General features: G+C 44.4%; 1 non-coding gene across 1 annotated transcript; it reads right to left on the bottom strand.

Moving 5' to 3' along the window:
• Window positions 1-1,850: 1,850 nt before the first annotated feature.
• On the bottom strand, window positions 1,851-1,977 carry LOC116550474. Its single transcript, XR_004268438.1, has one exon.
• Window positions 1,978-9,805: the final 7,828 nt, after the last annotated feature.

Below are 9,805 nucleotides of genomic sequence, written 5' to 3'. Positions count from 1 at the left end.
AAAAAGTGTTAACAACTTACCTCTCCATCTCCTGGCCCCATTTTCTCCATATTGGCTCTATCCTCAGAGAATCTCACCCTCCATAGTGGTAAGATGGCTGCCATGTCTCCAGCTTTCTCCTTCACACTCAAATCAAACATGAAGAGTGGAGTTAATTTCTCCAGAAGGGTTCCAAAAAAAAGCCCCATAGCTTATTCTTACTAGCTTGGGTGAGTTGACTCTGGACATATTCCTGTTTTAGAACCAACCATTGGTACTGTGGAAAAGCAATGATCTGATTGACCAAACAGGACTGCATCTTCCCTGACACTGATTGATAATATGTGGGGTCAGTTGCAAACCCCAACCAGAATTACAGGAAGTCTGAGGAAGGAATCTGGAGAAGCAAACAACAAATGTCCACCAGGACTTTCTTAGCTAAATGTTTGCACAGCAACTTGTCCTTCCCTTTAATAGCACTACAATAATTATACATTTATGTATATAATTTGTTTAATATATGTGTCTCCCATAACATGTACGGTCACCTTGAGAAAGACTCTGTCTCCTTTTTTTTACTGTTCTATGCCCAGGGCCGAGTACAGTTTTGGCACAGGGTAGATACTCAGTATATTTTTTTTTCTTGTGTGTGTTTGTTTGTTTGTTTTTTGAGACAGAGTCTCACTATGTCACCAGGCTGGAATGCAGTGGCACAATCTCAGCTCACTGCAACCTCCGACTCCCTAGTTCAAGCAATTCTCCTGCCTCAGCCTCCTGAGTAGCTGGGATTATAGGCACATGCCACCACCCCAGCCAATTTTTGTATTTTTAGTAGAGGCAGGGTTTCCCCATGTTGGCCAGGATGGTCTTGATATCCTGACCTTGTGATCTGCCCGCCTTGGTCTCCCAAAGTGCTGGGATTACAGGCATAAGCCACCAAGCCTGGCCAATATTTTTTTCAGTAGCTATGGTAATAACACACACACACACACACACACACACACACACACACACACGGCAGGACACAAAGCAGCACAAAATAAAAAAAATTTTCAAAAACAATTTCTCCATAACCAAGCTAAGTAAACACTCAGTCTTCCCATTTATCCCTCACTAAAGGTTCTTTTTTATTTTCTTCACAGTAAGTGCCACTATCTGAAGTTATAGCTCACACATTTACTTATACGTTTACAGTCTGTTTCCCTGCCCGTCCCACCACCATCCCTTGCAATAGATTAACTCCATGACAGCCAGTGTCTTTGCCTTATTTACCACTTGACATGTCACCAAGGTCCAGCACAGCACCTTCAGAGTGAATGTTTAATAAATATTTGTCCAATGAAGGAACAAAGGCTGGCAACAGTGGCTCATGCCTATAATCCTAGCCCTTTGGAAGGCCAAGACAGGAGGATTACTTGAGGCCTGTTCCTGTTCCAGGCTGGAGTTTAAAACCAGGCTGGGCAACATAGTGAGACTCTGTCTTTACAAAAAACCTAAAAATTAGCCAGGTGTGGTGGCTTGTGTCTGAAGTCTCAGCTACTTGGGAGGCTGAGATGGGAGGATGTCTTGAACCCAGGAAATGGAGGCTTCAGTGAGCTGTGATCGTGCCACTACACTCCAGCCTGGGTGACAGGGAGCAAGACCCAAGAAAGAAAAGAAAAGAAAAGAAAAGAAAAGAAAAGAAAAGAAAAGAAAAGAAAAGAAAAGAGGAAAGGGAAGGGGAAGAGGAGAGAAAGGAAGGGAGGGAGGGAGGGAGGGAGGGAGGGAGGGAGGGAGGGAGGAAGCATGGCCCTGCCAACTTCTTGATCTTGGATTTCTAACCTCCAGAACTGTGTGAGATGAATTTCTGTTGTTTTCTTTTCTTTTTTTTCTGCTGTTGGTAGATAAGTAGGTCTTGAATTTATTTTGCAAACAAGACTTGTTCTATCTACCTTTTCATTTAGGAGGCTAACAGCAGAGTCAGCTTGACTTCAAGGATTCTATTTTCTTAGTCTCCAGCAAAAAGTTTTTCTTGAAGGGGCAGATGCCACTGTTGACCCTCTTGTCTCCAGATGCTAGACATTCCTCACCCACACTAATGCCTACATCCACACTATGATAATCTTTATCTCTACTCCAGCCTGTGCTCTTGAATTCCCCAACTCTATTTTCAACTCACTTCTAGACATCTCCACCCAAATGTGCCCTGGGTGTAACATATCCCCATCCTAAAGGCATCTTCTTTCTTCTCTGAAATGGGCACTATTCTTCTCCCAGCTGCTTGGGTTCCTTAAAGACAGTCACACTCCCTTTGCCACAATCTGGGAAACAGGAAGACACTGGAGCCACACTAGAAAAATGGAAGCCTCACTTGCAACCTACTGTCTCCCACTTAAATTGGTTCCTCATTCTAATCTCCAATGCAGCTTCAATTACCTCAGGAATCCTAGTTGCAAGAGTAACTGACATTGTTTTTGATGTGCTAGTCTCTGCAATTCAGAAAAATGGAATCCCAAGGAGATTGGAACAAATGGAAACGCTAATCTACTCCACCTGCTATATTCCCCCCTGCCCATAGTCACCACCTATGCCTGTCCATGTAACTAATGCCAATTGGCCCTCATCTTACAAAGCTTGCAAAGTGGAGTGTCACCTTCACTTGAGTTTCCTGATTCCTTGCTGACTGAATTTCAGGTCCTGTACCTTCTTTGTATTCCTCCATTATAGCACTTGCCAAGTTGAATTATAATCATTGCTCTTTGAGCCTATATCCTGGGCTAAGCATTGATAGGATGCATTTCTAGTACCTAGAATAGTGCCTGGGGTAGAATAGGATGGATAAGCAGTAACACGGTCATGTGCCACACAAGGACGTTTCAGTCAACCACAGACCACTTATACAACAGCAGTCCCATAAGATTACAACAGAGCTGAAAATTTCCTGTTGCCCAATGATGTTGCAGCCGTTGCAGTGCCAAAGCACCATGTATGTTTGTGGTGATGCTGGTATAAACAAACTCACTGTGCTGCCAGTCATATGAAAGTACAGCACACACAATTATGTACTGTACAAAGCACTGAATAACAATAAATGACTATGTCGCTGGTTTAAGTACTCACTATGCTACACTTTTTATCATTATTTTAGGGCATACCCCTTCTACTTATATACATTTTTAAAGTTAACTATAAAACACCCTCCAGCAATTCTTTAAGGGGTATTCCAGAAGAAGGCATTGTTATCATAGGTGACAGCTCCATGGGTGTTATTGCTCCAAAGACTTTCTAGTGGGAAAAAATGCAGAGGTGGGAGACAGTGATGATGATGATCCTGACCCTGTATAGACCTAAGCTAATGTGTGTGTTTGAGCCTTTGTTTTGTTTTGTTTTGTTTAAGATGGAGTCTTGTTCTGTTGCAGAGGCTGGAGTGCACGATCTCAGCTCACTGCAGGCTCTGCCTCTCAGAGTCCTGCGATTCTCCTGCCTCAGCCTTCTGGGTAGCTGGGATTAAACGCATACACTACCGCATCTGGCTAATTTTTGTGTTTTTAGTGGAGATGGGGTTTCACCATGTTGACCAGGCTGGTCTCGAACTCCTGACCTCAAGTGATCTGCCCACCTCAGCCTCCCAAAGTGCTGGGATTACAGATGTGAGCCACTGCACCCAGTCTGAGTCTTAGTTTTAAACAAGAACGTTTAAAAAGTAAAAAAATAAATAATTTTAAAAATAGAAATAAGCTCTCAAAAAAGAATATAAAGAAAAAAAGACCAGGTGTAGTGATACACACCTGTAGTCCTAGCTACTTGGAAGGATTGCTTGAGCCCAGGAATTTGAGTACACCCTGCGCAACATGGCAAGAGTCTGTCTCTAAAGATAAATAAAATACTTTTGTACAGCTCTACAATGGGTTTGTGTTTTAAGCTAATTATTATTATATAAGAGTCAAAAGGTTTTTAAAATGTAAAAGTTCATAAAATAAAAAAGTTATAGTAAACTAAGGTTAATTTATTCTTAAGAAAGAATAGGCTAGGCGTGGTGGCTCATGCCTGTGATCCCAGCACTTTGGGAGGCTGAGGCAGGCGATCACTTGAAGTCAGGAGTTCAAGACTAGCCTGGCCAACGTGGTGAAATCCTGTCTCTACTAAAAATACAAAAACTAGGCTGGCCACGGTGGCTCACGCCTGTAATCCCAGCACTTTGGGAGACTGAGGCACACGGATCACAACGTCAAGAGACCAAGACCATCCTGGCCAACATGGTGAAACCCCATCTCTACTAAAAATACAAAAATTAGCTTGGTGTGATGGCACACACCTGTAATCCCAGCTACTCGGGAGGCTGAGGCAGGACAGTCTCTTGAACCCAGGAGGCAGAGGTTGCAGTGAGCAGAGATCATGTCACTGCACTCCAGCCTGGGCAACAAATGCAGACTCCATCTCAAAAAATATATATAATAATAATCATTTTTATAAATTGAGTAGCCGAAGTATACAGTGTTTATAAAGTCTACAGTAGTGTACAGTAATTCCTAGGCCTTCATATTGACTCACTCATTCACTCACCCAGAGCAACTTCCAGTCCTACTAGCTCCAGTCATGGTAACCGTCCAGTACACATGTACCATTTTTATCTTATAAAAATTTGTTTCCTTTAGTGCTGTATTTTTTACTGTACCTTTTTATGTTTAGATACACAAATACTTAGAATTGTGTTACATTTTCCTACAGTATCCAGTATAGAAACATGCCATGCAGGCTTGCAGCCTAGGAGCAACAGGTTTCCATATGGTCTAGGTGTGCAGCAGGCTATACCACCTAGGCTTGTGTAAGTACACTGTACGCTGTTCACACAATGACAACATCGCCTAACAACACATTTTTCAGAAAACATCTGTCATTCAGCGACACATGACTGTATAACCTAAATGTTCCAGGCTCTATCTATAGGGTTAACATTTTGGCCCACAAACACTAGCCCTCGCAGGTGGGAGTTCCTGGGTAGGTTACCCTTAGCTGCCCAAATCAATAGCATCATCCTTCTGGTCACTCCCATTTCTCTTTTTTTTTTTTTTTTTTTTTTTTTGAGACGGAGTTTCGCTCCTGTTGCCCAGGCTGGAGTGCAATGGCATGATCTTGGCTCACCACAACCTCCGCCCCCTGGGTTCAAGCAGCTATTCTCCTGCCTCAACCTCCCAAGTAGCTGGGATTACAGGCATGTGCCACCATGCCTGGCTAATTTTTGTATTTTTAGTAGAGATGGGGATTCCCCATATTGGTCAGGCTGTTCTTGAACTCCCAACCTCAGGTGATCTGCCCACCTCAGGTTCCCAAAGTGCTGGGATTATAGGCATGAGCCACTGTGCCCGGCCTTTTTTTTTTTTTTTTTTTTTTAAGGGGTCTTGTTCTGTCACCCAGGCAGGCTGGAGTGCAGTGGCACAATCTTGGCTCACTCTGGTTCCCTGGTTCAAGTGATTCTCCTGCCTCAGCCACCCAAGCCACCTTAGCCCAGCTAATTTTCGTATTTTTAGTAGAGATGGGGTTTCACCATGTTGGCCAGGTTGGTTTCGAATGCCTGACCTCAAGTGATCTGCCCACCTCCACCTCCCAAAGTGCTGGGTTTACAGGCGTACCACTGCACCTGGCCTCTCTTCTTGTAACTCTTTCAGAGTCCCAGGAGCAGTGGTACAGGAGGAAAATGAAGGCTGGCCCATCAATGGAGCTGCTACCTTGCTGTCCCCCTCCCTTTGTGCCTACTGCTGCTCTGCTTGCCCAGGCTGACAGTGCACAAACCCCCCATGAACCTGGCATCCTTCTCTGCTAGCCATCCAGTCATGACCCATCACTCTGGACAAGAGCTTCTACTCCACTCCTAAGCCAGATTGGTGATAGAGCTGATTTGTCCTCTGTGGGTCTTGGTTTCCTCTTTTCTTAAGAGAGGGGCGTGATCAAATATGAGCTAATATCCCTTTCAGCTCTAGCATCCTGCGATTCCATGTTATTCTCCCTCAACATCCAATCTATTAATACAATGGGCTTGCCCAGTCTGGGCCTTTGGTCCATGCTTTTCCGCTGTGGTGGATACGTTTCCCCATCTCAGGCACTTTATGCAGGTCAGATCATCACTCGCAGCCTAGTTCATATCCCAAAGCCTTTCTTCATTGCCCTGGATCACTGGCTTCCTCCTTGCCCTCATATGATCCACTGATCAACCACTCTCAGCATACAGAGTCCTCCGGGGATTGCAGTCTAGATGTACATGTTGTGTGAACCTCGACAGACTATAAACAACTTCAGGGCAGGAATTGTGATTTATATTGGAGAAGCAACAGGGTTGAAATGGAGAGAGGAGGAGAGACAGGTGCAGCAGCATCATTCATACTGGGTTAGCGAATTCCCTCTGGTTCAAAATCAGGCTCTGATTCCCTGGCCCTGTTGGCCACCAAAACTTGAAAGATACATCCAGATACAACCAAAGTCATCCTCAGGGCTGAACGACCAGGGGCTGCTGACTTGAGTGATTTGGGCCCCAGGTGTCCCAAAAATATGGTTCACTAACCACTGAAAATGCTGTTTCCTTCTGTACCCAGGGGACTCACTGACCACCGACCATTCACAAATACTGAACAAGGCACTAGAAGGGCTCCCAGCAAGTGCCCTTGGAAAGACTTCGAAGAGAAAGAACATGCCATGATCAACTCTTACCTCATGCCAGGCAAGCATATCTCACTTAGTGCCTCTCCAGAAGTCGGGTGCTGGTCTGAAGGGGCAAGTGTCAGCTCAGAGAAAAACATCAACTCTTTTTGTTTATGATTGAGCCTAGGCATCAGAGAAAGAACAAAATTCCGATTGTCAAGAAGTTTGCCACAGCCATAGGAAGACAGGGAAGGACAATCCCTAATCCCCTTGAGAGATCAGGTAATGGAGGTGCCTATTCTATGCAGCCCTCAAGTCCAGGTGCCTCTGATATACAGGTTCGCCATCAGAGAAGCTTACTGTTGGAGTCTTCATCAAGGGTAACACCCGAGAGGCCAGGCACAATGGCTCACACCTGTAATGCCAGCACTTTGGGAGGCCAAGGCAGGAAGATTGCTTGAGCCTAGAAGTTCTAGACTAGCCTGGGCAAAATAGCAAGACGCCATTTCTAAAAATAAAATTAGCCAGGCAAAGGCCAGGCATAGTGGCTCACACCTGTAATTCCAGCACTGTGGGAGGCTGAGTCGAGTGGATCACTTGAGGTCAGGAGTTCGAGACCAGTCTGTTTAACATGGTGAAACCTTGTCTCAAAAAAATTCAAAAATTGGTAATCCCAGTTCCTCAGGAGGCTAAGGCAGGAGAATCGCTTGAACCCAAGAAGCAGAAGTTACAGTGAGCTGAGATAGCACCACTGCACGCTAGCCTAGGGGACAGAGGAGACTGTCTCAAAAAAAAACAAAAAAAATAGCCACACAAGGTGGTGCACACCTGAAGTCCCAGTTACCTAGGAGGCTGAGGCAGGAGGATCACATGAACCCACGAGTTCAAGGCTGCAGTGAGCTATGGTCATGCCACCACACTCCAGTCTGGGCAACAGAGCAAGACTCTGCCTCAGGAAAAAAAAAAAAAAACTGTCCTCTAGATATGGAGGTAAAAAATAAAAATTAAAAAGAGTAAGACCTGAGACCCAAAATTTCGCTATGTGCCTGAGCCTGGAGTCCTTGCCACAACTTATTTTCTCCCTTTCTCAGCGATCTTCCAATTAGCGCTGAAGAAAATTCCCTGATGGGAACAGGACTAGCTCCCCAAGTCTTCTAATAACTAAAGGAAGTTTTTTACTTAATATCAATTCTAGTCATAGTCCCAGAGACCTACATTAACAAAGCACATTCACTAATATGGCTAAAGACAAAACTAGCAGGAAAGCAGCCCAGTGGGAGAAAGCAGTATACTAGCAAAAATCAAATCTCTCATTCTGAAGTTACAAATTAGTATTTCCAGTCTCTTGTTGATTTGTTCAGCTATTTATTGAGCACTTACTATGTGCCAGGATATGAAAAGTCCTGAGAGCATAAAGATGAATGGGGCATGGGAGTGACCTTGAGGAATTTATAGGGCAGTCAAGGAAACAGAGAAGTAACTTGAAACATGAAAGTATAAGACATCACTTCTGTGTCCCGGCTCAATGTGAGCAAAGTACTGGAGAATCTCAGAGGATGAAGTCCCTGGGTATTAGAAAAGTCAGGATGGAGAAAGTGACATTTCTGGTGAGTCTTAAAGGATAAGATCATACTATAGAGGTTTGGGATGCGGGTGGGGAAGGACTTTGGAGGCAGAGAGAGCGGTGTGCCTGAGTATTCCAGATGAGAAAAATTTAAACTTGCCAGGTAATATAATGCAGGCACTCAAAGACACCAAACCAAAGAAGCTTGGCCTCCAGACTTATCTCAAATCTCATCTCAGCTGGCTCCAGGCTCCATTTTGGACAGCTTATTCCAGTGGAATGAAGTAAACAGGACACCAGGGCAGAATGCCCCCAAAGGGCCTGTGAAATTGCCTAGACTGAGGCTTCCCTCATGCTCAAAAGCCTGGTAGCTGTTGAATAAAGGGAAAGACAATGGACTCTAAATACTAGCCCTTCATAGATTTTGACTGTGGACAGCACAGCCTCCTCAGTTAATATAAAATGTATGGAACAGGTGTGACGGTTCATGCCTGTAATCCCTACATTTTGGGAGGCCAAGACCGGTGGATCATTTGAAGGCAGGAGTTCGAGAACAGCCTGGCCATCATGGTGAAACCCCGTCTCTACTTAAAACACAGAAATTACCTGGGCATGGTGGTATACGCCTATAATCCCAGCTACTCAGGAGATTGAGGCAGGACACAGGAGATTCACTTGAACACAGGCGGCAGAGATTGCAGTGAGCTGAGAGCTGAGATCGCACCACTGTACACCAGCTTGGGCGACAGAGCAAGACTCTGTCTCAAAAAAAAAAAAAAAGTATTAAATGTATGTGTAAGCCTACATTTAAAAACTCATTCATGTAAAGTGTTATCAGGACTGAGATTCCTTCTGTGAGATATGGAAGTAGACCATAGCAATGGATGAATTTATACTGAACCAGAGATGCTCTCCTTGCTAAGTCAAGGGATGGACAGGGCTTTTCTTCTTAGGAGGATCATTTCCTCCAGGCATCCTTTGCTTTTATGAGCTCCCTGCAGTGTGAGTTTGTCAGCACCTTCAATATTTAGGTTATCCAGGAGATCTGGGTCCCAGGAAAAACAGTCTGTCACTACTCAAACTCCCATAAAACTGACTTGTAATAAGAGTCCATTTCATAAATTTCACTGTGAAATAGCTCTGCTACTAGGAAAGTAGGTTTCTGAGAAATTAGGAGGCAGTCATTTGGCACTGAAGATTGGACCACCTGGACAAGAACCCCTTCTTCCTTAGCCCATGCCAGCAACTCGGCACCCTAAATTTCTCAGTGAGCAACACTTCTTCAGGATTCCACGTTACCCTCTCCTGGGAGACAGCACAGACATCAGAAAGGGCCTGGGCCTTCTGGTCCATATGAACATGTCTGATTCCTGATTCTGCTATGACTGGCTCTGCGCCTTGGCCAATTCATCCCATCTTGCCAAGTCTCCACTTACTCATCTGCAAAACAGATATGCTTCAGATTGTTGTGTGATTTAAATAAGGTAGGGGAAATGTTAGTAGTCTCCCTCATAGCAGGCACTTGATAAAGGACAGTCATTTTTCCTTTTGTTTACAGCAACACTTGTGACTAAGAAACACCAGATTTAAATCCAGAAGGCCTCCGTCTGATTTCTAATTCTGCTACTTAACATTCTTGGTAGAGATAAG

Source organism: Sapajus apella, unplaced genomic scaffold (assembly GCF_009761245.1).
Source record: "Sapajus apella isolate SASKATOON/1434 unplaced genomic scaffold, GSC_monkey_1.0 scaffold7, whole genome shotgun sequence".
NCBI lineage: Eukaryota > Metazoa > Chordata > Mammalia > Primates > Cebidae > Sapajus > Sapajus apella.
Note: the sequence above shows the minus strand (reverse complement) of the source record. Positions and strands in the feature narration are given on the sequence as shown.